The 10,393-nt window shown below is 43.6% G+C and overlaps 1 protein-coding gene across 1 annotated transcript in view; it reads left to right on the top strand.

Moving 5' to 3' along the window:
• Positions 1 to 10,393, top strand: part of CACHD1 (cache domain containing 1) — a 249,341-nt gene that overhangs the window by 171,135 nt on the left and 67,813 nt on the right. The window lies entirely within an intron of this gene.

Raw genomic sequence — 10,393 nt, 5'->3', positions numbered from 1 at the left:
AAAAGAAGAGGGGGGGGGGGGAGGAAGGAAGGAAGGAAGGAAGGAAGGAAGGAAGGAAGGAAGGAAGGAAGGAAGGAAGGAAGGAAAATGTAAGGAAAGGGATAGAAAGAAAGGGAAAGAAGGCAGGAAAGGAATTGGAGAAAGGGAGCAAAGAAAGGGGAAGAAAAAATGGGAAGAAAGGGACAGAAAATGAAAGCCTCTGTGTATGTTTGCTTTTTCCCCAAGTTCTAAATTACCCCACCAGCAGTTAAAAAGGAGCTTGAAGACTTACAGTGAAACGACACGTTCTCAGGTCCATTAAGCATATAAAAACGAAAGTAAACCAAGAGCTCCAAGAGGACCAAACTAAATCACACAGAAATTAAGGGAAGAGCAGACTGTTCCATTGGGGGGGGGAGAGAAGGCTGAACGGGGCTTGGACCTGAGAACGTGTCGTTTCACTGTAAGTCTTCAAGCCTTCCCATGGGCTCCCGTTTGCTCTGAAGCCCTCCTTCCTGAGCCTAGACAAGGAGGTGTGTGCTGGAGGCTACAAAGCTGTGAGCTTGCTCAGCTTACAGGGAACACTGGGGGGGGGAGGCACTCTTTGGATAGGTGGCTGTCTCCTGTCCGGGTTGTGAGTGAGCGATTTGGCTGCTGCGTAGATCCATTCGCTCTGCAGCCCTCTTTATAGAGCCTAGACAAGGAGTTGTGTGCTGGAGGCTACAAAGCTGTGAGCTTGCTCAGCTTACAAGGAACACTGGTGGCGTCAGCGGCGGTGCGGGGGGGGAGGAACTCTGTGTCTCCTGTCCGGGTTTTGAGCGAGCGATTTGGCTGCTGCATAGATCCGTTTGCTCTGCAGCCCTCCTTCCTGAGCCTAGACAAGGAGGTGTGTGCTGGAGGCTACAAAGCTGTGAGCTTGCTCAGCTAACAGGGAACACTGGCGGCGTCGGCAGCGGGGGGGGGAGGCACTCTTTGGATGGGTGGCTGTCTCCTGTCCGGGTTGTGAGCGAGCGATTTGGCTGCTTCATAGATCCATTTGCTCTGGAGCCCTCCTTCTTGAGCCTAGACAAGGAGGTGTGTGCTGGAGGCTACAAAGCTGTGAGCTAGCTCAGCTTACAGGGAACACCCGCGGCGGCGGGGCGGGGAGGCACTCTTTGGAGCGAGGTGGAGGAGCAAGCGAGGAGGTGGAGGCAGGGGCTGCCACCGGCCAGCTACAGCGCCACGCTTCCTCCTTCTGCAGCAGCGCAGCCCCAGGCGGCCAGTATAAGCTCTATAAGACGCACACACTTCTCCCCCCACTTTTTTGGGGAGGAAGTGCATCTTATGAAGCGAAAAATATGGTACATGGCAATTAAATCTGTTTTTTAATTGATAAGGTTATTGATAATGTGGATCATAGGAAGATGTTTAGGTAAATTTGTATAAGACATATAACAGTCCTACACAACATTCTCTGTAATGAGAAATCGTGGTCTAAAAAGATGCCTGCTATGAGAAATTTGAAGTCTGAGAAATTGCTGCAAATCTAAGAAGGGCAATTCTTTTATTTGGTTGTATTAATTAAGTTGGATAAAGGAAATATTCAACTGCTAAAGCTGACAAGACTGCAAGCAATTTGGATTCCATCTAATACATCTAGCCAAATTTCCTCATTCAGCAGAAGCGTTTCACATGTAGAAACAGGTTATTCTGTGGTGACCTGCTCTTTCCAATGCATAAGTGTGACAGATTTCACTGAGCACTTCAATTCTAAACATATCCACATGGATTGAAATGTAAGAATATCTTCATCCTGTAAAGATAGATCAAGGTGGGTAGCCATGTTAGTCTATAACAGTAAAAAAGAGCAAGAGTCCAGTAGCACCTTAAAGAGTAACAAAATTTGAGTCACTGCTAGCTTCTTCAGATACAGCTAGAATGTGAGTCCATCTGTCCTTATAATTGGAGAACAGAGTGATTTTATATGCCAAATAACAATCGCAGGTGAATGACAAAAGCAGGTATGATTCGATTAGATGTGATATGCAGAAGGGTAGTAGGTGTGGACAAATCAGCATTGGTAATGAGACAGGAAACCTAGGTCTTGATTCAGTCCAGGAGGATGCATTGTCTTGAATTTCATTATCAGTTGCAACTCAGCAATTTCTCTTTCTGAGTACCCTTTGAAATTCGTTTCTAAGAAAACTGCTACTCTTAGGCCAGCAACTGAATGTTCTGGAAGATTAAAATTTCCCCTACTGGTTTTTGAATGTTGTGGTTTCTAATGTCAGAGTTGCATCCATTTATTCTTTGTTGTAAGGACTGGCCTGTTTGTCCAATGTAGAGGGCAGAAGGGCATTGCTGACACGTGATGGCATACATCACATTGCAGGAGTATGAACCTGAGATGATATGGCTGATGTTGCTGGGTCCACTGATGGCATTGCTAGGATCTATATGTCTTGTAGCAAGCTGTCCCTGGGTATTTTCATGGCGAATCTAGAACAGTGTTTTCTGAACTCGTACTCATTGGCACCTCTCCTTTACTTGAAGATTCATTGATGACATTTTCATTGTATGGACTCATGGCAAAGAAACACTCAAGAGATTTCACCAGGCTTTCAACAACTTCCACCCCACCACCAATCTAACTGAATTAATCTACACAAGAAATAAACTTCCTGGACACCACAGTACGAATATACAAGGGACACATAAGGACCACATTATACTGGAAACTGACAGATAGGCAAACATATCTACATGCCTTGAGCTACCACCCCAACCACATCAAACAATCCATTGTGTATAGCCAAGCCCTGTGCTATAGTTGCACCTGCTCCAACCCCTCAGACAGAGATTCTCACTTCAACGATCTACAGCAGACATTTTTGTAAGTACAATATCCTCCTGATATGGTGAGAAAGATCATTGGAAAGGCCAGAATGATACCCAGGGACAGCTTGCTACAAGATAAGCCCCCCAAAATGACTATAGAACACCACTGGTGGTCACATACAGCACACAACTCGAGCCAGTTCAACATATTATTAATGACCTCCAACTAGGGGTGTGCAAAAAAAAAAACCTTGGTATTTTTTGGGTTCCGGTATATTAAACTCGAAAAATATAGTTATTTCCTGAATCCCAATACCGGTATGGTATTTGGATACAGTAAATATTTGGGATACCCAATTTTTTCCAGGTCCAGTGAACCCGAGAAGAAACAAAATGAGAGGATCAGCTGGGGCAGCAGGAGCTGAGAGCTCTGCGTCACCCTACCTGATCCTGGACTGGCTCCAGCTGAGGCAGTATGGAGCTGTCAGCTCCCACCGCCCTGGCCAATCCTGGGCTTGCTCTTTGCAGCTCAGTTCTCCCCGTAGGCTCTGCTGGGACTTTGCTGGGCAGCCCAGTTTAAACCAGACTGCCCAACAGAACCACCTCCATTCTGAAGGCATTTAAAGGGCTCACGGTCCCTTCAGATGCCTTCTTAAAGCAGCAAGTTCACCCAGCAGATGTTTAAAGGGACTGCAATCTCTTTATTTATTTATTTTCACATTTATATCCTGCCTATCCCACAAGGGGCTCAGGGTGGGTTACATCAATTTCAATGGATACAATAAAATTTAAAACACATTATAAACATATACAGTACAATTTAAAACGCATTATAGACATATAAGTAGTATTCATAGCTTACCATTAGGAGGTTCCGGCCCAGTTAAGATAGATAAATGTGGCCGGTTATCAGTGGGTAGGTGACAGCAACCTTGGGGGTGCCTTGTATGGACACCCGTCGCCAAACGCCTGGCAGAACAGCTCCATCTTGCAGGCCCTGCGGAATTGTATGAGATCCTGCAGAGCCCTGATCTCAATATGGATCATGCTCCACCAGGTAGTGGCCAGGGCAGAAAAAGCCCTGGCTGAGGTTATCTCTTGGGCCGGGACCAGCAGGAGATGTTGATTGTCCGAGCGTAAGGCTCTTCAGGGCATATTTGGGAAGAGGCTGTCCCTTAGGTATGTTGGTCCCAGGCTGTATAAGGCTTTAAAGGTTATTACCAACACCCTTTACCTTCAATTATCCAATGGTCCTTAAAAAGCCTGAATATTTTTGGGGTTTTTTTTCAGGTCGGCCATTTTCAGAGAGTTGAATAAATACTGGGCTCTATATCTGACTAAAAAAAATTCTGGAAAATAACAATAAGGTCTTTTTCAGATTTTTATTGGTTTGGTGTAGGCTGAATGCACCCCCCCACCTCCAACCCGTGCTCAGTAGTGGCACTTCCCTCACACAGGTACTGGAGGGGCTGACCTTTTCTTATTTACAGACAGCCTGCTAACAATTTCTCACTCACAATCAGAGGTCGATTCGGGGGAGATCGTGGGGGATCGCCGTTCCCCCGGGTGAGGTGAGGGGCGGGGGTGCACACGAGCAGGCAGGCAGGCGACAGGGGCAGCTGGACAGGCGCCCGGAGTCCGCAGTCCGGTCTGGGTTTTGCCTGCAGCCACGCTCAGTGCTGCGGTCCACCCGTTTGGGTCCTCGCCGCTGTAGAGGTGGGTTCGCTGGTGAGGCGAGCGGAAGAGCCGCCCCCGCTGCTGCCGCCCTCACCCTTTCCTGCCCGCCCCCTCCTCCCTCCCTGGATGTGCTTGGTGGGGAGGCGGCCGCCCACGGGGTCCCTTTCTGTGTGGGGATCCCTCTGGGGCAGGTGCTGAGCCCAGCCTCGCTGCCGCTGCCGTCGGCAGCAGAAAGCGGCAGTGGCAGCACCACCACCATCACAGCACACGCTTCTCCAGCGGCGGCTGCTGGGGAGCTTTAATCCGGCTGGCGACAACGCGCGTGTAACACGCACAGCCCGACTGCCCAGAGTGGCGGCGGCTTCTCCTCCTCTCCTCTCGCTCCTCGGACGGCGGCCACACCTGGTCCATCGCCTCCAGATTGCCCCGTCGCTGGTAGGTGCCCGAGGCTGCCCCGGGGCCTCTGCCGTGGGGCGGGGAGGGGGGGATATTAATACAAGATGACGGTATTCTCTCAACATTAGAAGGTCACCTACCACCATAGTCCAGGTTCCTGCCAGGTTATTGGTCATTGAGTTGGTGCTGGTGTTAGGGCCAGGGCCATAGTATTAGAAGGCGGCACTCTAATCGAAAGCCTGGTGGAAGAGCTCCATTTTACAGGCCCTGCGGAACTGTAGAAGGTCCCGCAGGGCCCTGATGTCATCCAGGAGCTCATTCCACCAGTAAGGGGCCGGCACAGAGAAGGCCCTGGCCCTCATCACGGCCAACCTGGCTTCTTTTTTTATATATAAAGTTTTATTAGTTTATATATAGAAAGGGGGAAAGGAAAAGAAAGAATACAGAGTTTTTATATATATCTATATATATATATGCCAATCTGACATTCTGCATGTAAATCTTCTCATAAAAGTTTCACAACGATTATATCCATCTTTCTTATTGTTCTTCATTTAGTCTTAGTTTCTCAGTACTTATGCTTTAACCAGTCATAGAACACCCTCCATGGTCCCATAAATTCTTCTTCCATTTTTCCTTTTAGTATATTTGTTAATCTGTACATTTCAGCACATTCCGTAATCTTCGTTATCAACTCATCAAGTGTTGGGATTTTCAGTGTCCTCCATGTCGTTGCAAATAAGATTCTAGCTGCTGTTATAACATGTTAAATAAAGTATCTATGGTTCTTATCTAAGTCATCTGGTAAACAGTTTAACAGAAATATTTCTGGTTTAAAAGCTATTGTAATATTCAACACTGATTATAAAAGAGTATGTACTCCAATCCATTATTTTTGAACCTTTTTACATGTCCACCACATATGATAGTATGATCCAACATGATTATTCCATTTCCAGCATCTATTACTCTAGTTTTTATACATTTTAGCTAATCTATCTGGGGTTAGGTGCCATCTATAGAAACATTTATACACATTTTCTTTAAATGAAATAGATTTAGTCAACTTGATATTCACATTCCATATTTTACTTCATTTTGACAAGTCTGTTATAGCCTAGATTTTGCATCCATTTAATCATACATTCTTTAACTATTTCATCCTGCATTTTCAATTGCATCAGCATACCATATGTTTTCATAATGAGTTTCTCTTTTGTAGTACATAATAATTTTTCAAATGCATCTTGTTCTAAATAAAACCCATCTGTCTGTTTATCCTTACTATATCTAGATTCCACTTGTACTCTAGTCCACCAATCTAAATTTATTTCCATTTTCTTTAATTCTTCCTGAGACTTTAAATTATTTCCATCATCTAGCAATTCTGCGTGTCTGATAACTGCTTATTTTGAAGTCAATACTGGTTGAGAAAAAGCTTCCACTGGTGATACCCATCTTGGAATTTTAGTATATCTCATTGGATATATCTTTTCCCAGGTTGTCAATAATGATCTTCTTATTAAATGATTTTTAAAATATTTATGTCCAGAAACTTTCCCATACCATAGGAACGCGTGCCATCCCAATTTTAAGTCATGTCCTTCTAGAGTCAGCAGCCTATGATCTTCAAGTAAAATCTATTCTCTTAGCCAAACCAAACTTGCTGCCCTATAGTACTTCTTTCAATCTGGTACTCCAAATCCAGCATTATCTTTTGCATCCTGCAAGGCTTTCAATTTAATTCTTGGTTTTTTCCCTTGCCATATAAAGTGTTGTGTCAGTTTATTCCATTTGTCAAAACAGTTTTGTTTAATATATATCGGCAGGGTCTGGAATAAAAACATCAAATGTGGTAGAATATTTATTTTCAAAATTGCTGTTCTACCTGTTAGTGATGCTTGCAGCTTTGTCCATTTCTCTAAATCTTTTTTAATGTCTTGTAACACTTTATTATAGTTATCTTTCATCAGAAAGCTATATTTTGCTGTAATATTAATACCCAAGTATTTTACTTTCTTTTCCAGTTGAAATCCAGTTCTGCTATTTCACATCTCTGTTTCAATGGCATGTTTTTCGTGATCATTTTCGTCTTCTGATAATTTATTTTCATTCCCGCCATTTTCCCATATTCATTAATCCAATTCATTAATTGTTGTACCGAGTCAATTGGATCTTCTAAAGTAAATACCAAATAATCAGCAAAGGCTTGTAATTTCTATTTATTTCCTCTTATTGATATCCCTTTAATACGAGAGTTTTCCCTAATAGTTCTTGTCAGCACTTCCAATGTTAATATAAACAACAGTGGAGATATTGGACAGACTTGTTTTGTCCCCTTTTCAATCCATATATTATCTGTCAAGTCATTATTTACTACTATTTTTGCTTTCTGCTTTGTATATATATAGCTTCAATAGCCCTTATAAAGTTAGTCTCAAACTTCATTATTTTCATCTGTTGGATAATAAATTGCCAGTTGACTCTTGATCTTTTCTACTCATCCCATAAATATGTGAACTAGGCATTAGAATTATTTTAAATACGATAAAATGTTTTTCTGTTATCTGTATTAGGTGGAGTTGGCTTTCTCAAAAACACAACGTTTCAGGCTTCTTCCAGGAGTGGTAATGATTACATTATATAAAGATTGGCTGCGGTCACACAGAGCATTAGCCATGCTACAGAGACGGAAGATAGGTAGATTTTCCGGGCGCGATCACACCGCCACATCTGGGAAGCATAGAGCTCCCGTGGTGAACCCAAGTCTTCCCGCCAAAGATGCGGGGTAAAAAACTAGTACCTCCGAGGTACTAGTTTCCGAAAACTGCGGGGCAAGGGCAGGCACCTGATCGCGTTTCTGGTGGTAGGTCGCGGCATCCGGCACCCACCCATGTCCCGTCGCTAAAAGTTTTTTTTAAGTCTCCATGGGATGCGCACAAGCACCCAATGGTGCATGCGCACACTTCATTTAAAAACAAACAACACAGCCCCCTCCTCTTTTCCGTACCCCCCCACTCCTGGTTCGGCCTGCTCGAGAGGAACTCTCTGCACCGGGCGGCAGAGGGGGAGGTGCAGGGGGCGTGGCGGGAGGGCGGCCCAGCTGAAGCTCCTCCTGGAGGGGACCGGACGGAGGACACGTTGCATTCCTCTGCAGCCCTGGAAGGGGTTAAACCCGGAGCCTTTTGCTAGGGAGGCCACTTCTTTGCCCCACCGCAGGATTGTCCTGTGATCGGCACCTCCTCCCTAACCACGGGACCTCGACGGGACATCTGATCGCGCAGCTGTGCGTTATTTTGCTCCGGGGCAAACAGCCACGCTCCCCCCCCCCCGCATTTTCCTGCCGTGTGACCAGGGCCATGGCCATGCATTTATTGCCCTCCTTTCAACTAGCAATCATGCATGCCATTATTTTCTTTGCAGGTTAGTTAGCATTCATTATGTACTTTTGAGTACTGAAAGTCCTTTAATGTCAATGTTGTGCAAGACTGTTTCAAAATTACTAAATGATTGTGCCTGCTGTTTTATTTTAATGCCTGTATAATATTTTTGTGTGTTCCTTATCCCCACAGTAAGAGTTCTCTGGGTGATTTTTATGTAGCAATATTTACAACCAAAGATTTCTTGTTTATATCATATTGTCTTTGGTCTAGACAATTAGGGAGGTGGAGCAGGGTGTGGATGTTTCTGTTTTGCTTTTTAAATTTTCCTTAATCAAGATTAGTCAAACTTATTCTAGTGCTCAGCTCTCGGGGGGAAGGGGCAGACTTTCTAGTTATACTCTTCTCGCACATGCTAACGCTCAGTGCCCTTAACAGACTTCAGCAGAGTTTGTTTAAATAACATGCAGAGATATGAAAGCTTTACAGAGCATGACCTATATGGCTTACATTCCAAGGCATTAGTAGAAAAGACAATCTTGGCAAGAGACTTTGTCTCATGATGATAAATCCAAGCCTAATGCTCTAATGCAATTATACACAGCTTGAATAGACCTCTTACATGCCAGGTAAGTATCAGGTATTCTGTTCTGCACTGTACTAATCTGTCTACATCATTAGCAGTCACTGTATTAAGTTTTGCAGACATGTATATTAAATCAGTGTTATGCTAAAATGCATTGTTTGTCAAAACATATCATTCTTGATTCAAATGCTGTAAGGATTTTGCCTATTACTAAATGATCGATGGGACCTACAGACCAGCACTCATGGGATTAAACTTTCTTGCCTCTGCCTCCTGCACTGGCTCCCTAGAAAGCTGTGTCTGAGGGCCAAGAGACCCATGGGGATGGCAGTTTGTGGAACGGAGTGATGCAGCTGGAGAGGGCAATCTACAGAAATCACAGATCCAGTCTTATTCAAGGCTTTTGCTCATAATCAGTAGATACAATCTTGTTGTGTTAAAATTGGTTACCAAAGGCTGTAATTAGATTGTCAGACCCTCTCTTATAGTAAAGTGCAATAATCTTCACAATGCTATTAGAATTATCAGGATACCTGTGGCTGTTTAACACAAGGTCATTGACAAAATAGAACTATCACATGTGATTTCATTGAGGATGAGACTATGAGCCTTACAGGAAAAGTAATCCGAGCTGGTTTTTGACACAGTAACAGCCTTCAGGCCACTATGTGCTGGAGGAAATTATGGCGATGCAATAGTAGTAGTCTGCTAATAAATCTCGATCTATTAAAGATAACCATTTTCAGTCTCATCCAGTGTTCTTTGTTATGTCTGAGGCTAAGTATTGGATAGTGGAGACCGTTGTTAACATATCTGTCCTGCTGCTTGGATTGCTGGCTGAACAATAGCACAATCTTTATCATATTTATGCTTGTGAAAATACTACCGGGTGGGTCACTGTTTTTTCAAATGATAAATAAGTTTCGTTCACAGCCATTGACCAACACATAAAACAATGACATTTTGTAACATGGGTAAAAGATATCACATTAAAATAGGAACAGAATTTTAAGACTGGTTATAAAAACACCATAAAACCATTATGGTTAAAATTAATAAAACTTAATCTTAATTCTCCTCTTTTAGAGCTTCTATAGATTTTCTAATTCTTAGGGCAAGCCATCTGAACTTAGCCACCCGATAAGTAACTTCTGCCTAGCTATCCAATAGCAAATTTCTTAAAAGGCAGATTCTTTGCCTTTGAGAGAGGGGGAGTGTTTTAGGGAAAGGAAGAGACTCGCGGATATTATGATACACTTTACAATAAAAAATTACATGTTCTACAGACTCAGTACCATCTGCACAACAGGGGCATATCCTTTCTTCGTAAGGAGTCTTGTTAAAGTTTCCTTCCAGGACTGCAGCTGGGAGTACATCCCAATGCATTAGTGTAAACATTCTTCTTATTTCAAATGTTTATAACTGAGACAGATAAATAGTATCTTGTCTCTTCTGTCATTACAACCTCTTGCGTCAAGGAGGCACCACTGGTGGAACATCCAGGTGGGGCAGTTTTCCCTGCATTCTCCTTTAAGTCTGTGTTGTATAGCTCATTCCT

The sequence above is a fragment of the Gekko japonicus genome, unplaced genomic scaffold, assembly GCF_001447785.1.
Source record: "Gekko japonicus isolate JY-2015 unplaced genomic scaffold, Gekko_japonicus_V1.1 scaffold1219, whole genome shotgun sequence".
In the NCBI taxonomy this organism is placed as follows: Eukaryota; Metazoa; Chordata; class Lepidosauria; order Squamata; family Gekkonidae; genus Gekko; species Gekko japonicus.
Note: the sequence above shows the minus strand (reverse complement) of the source record. Positions and strands in the feature narration are given on the sequence as shown.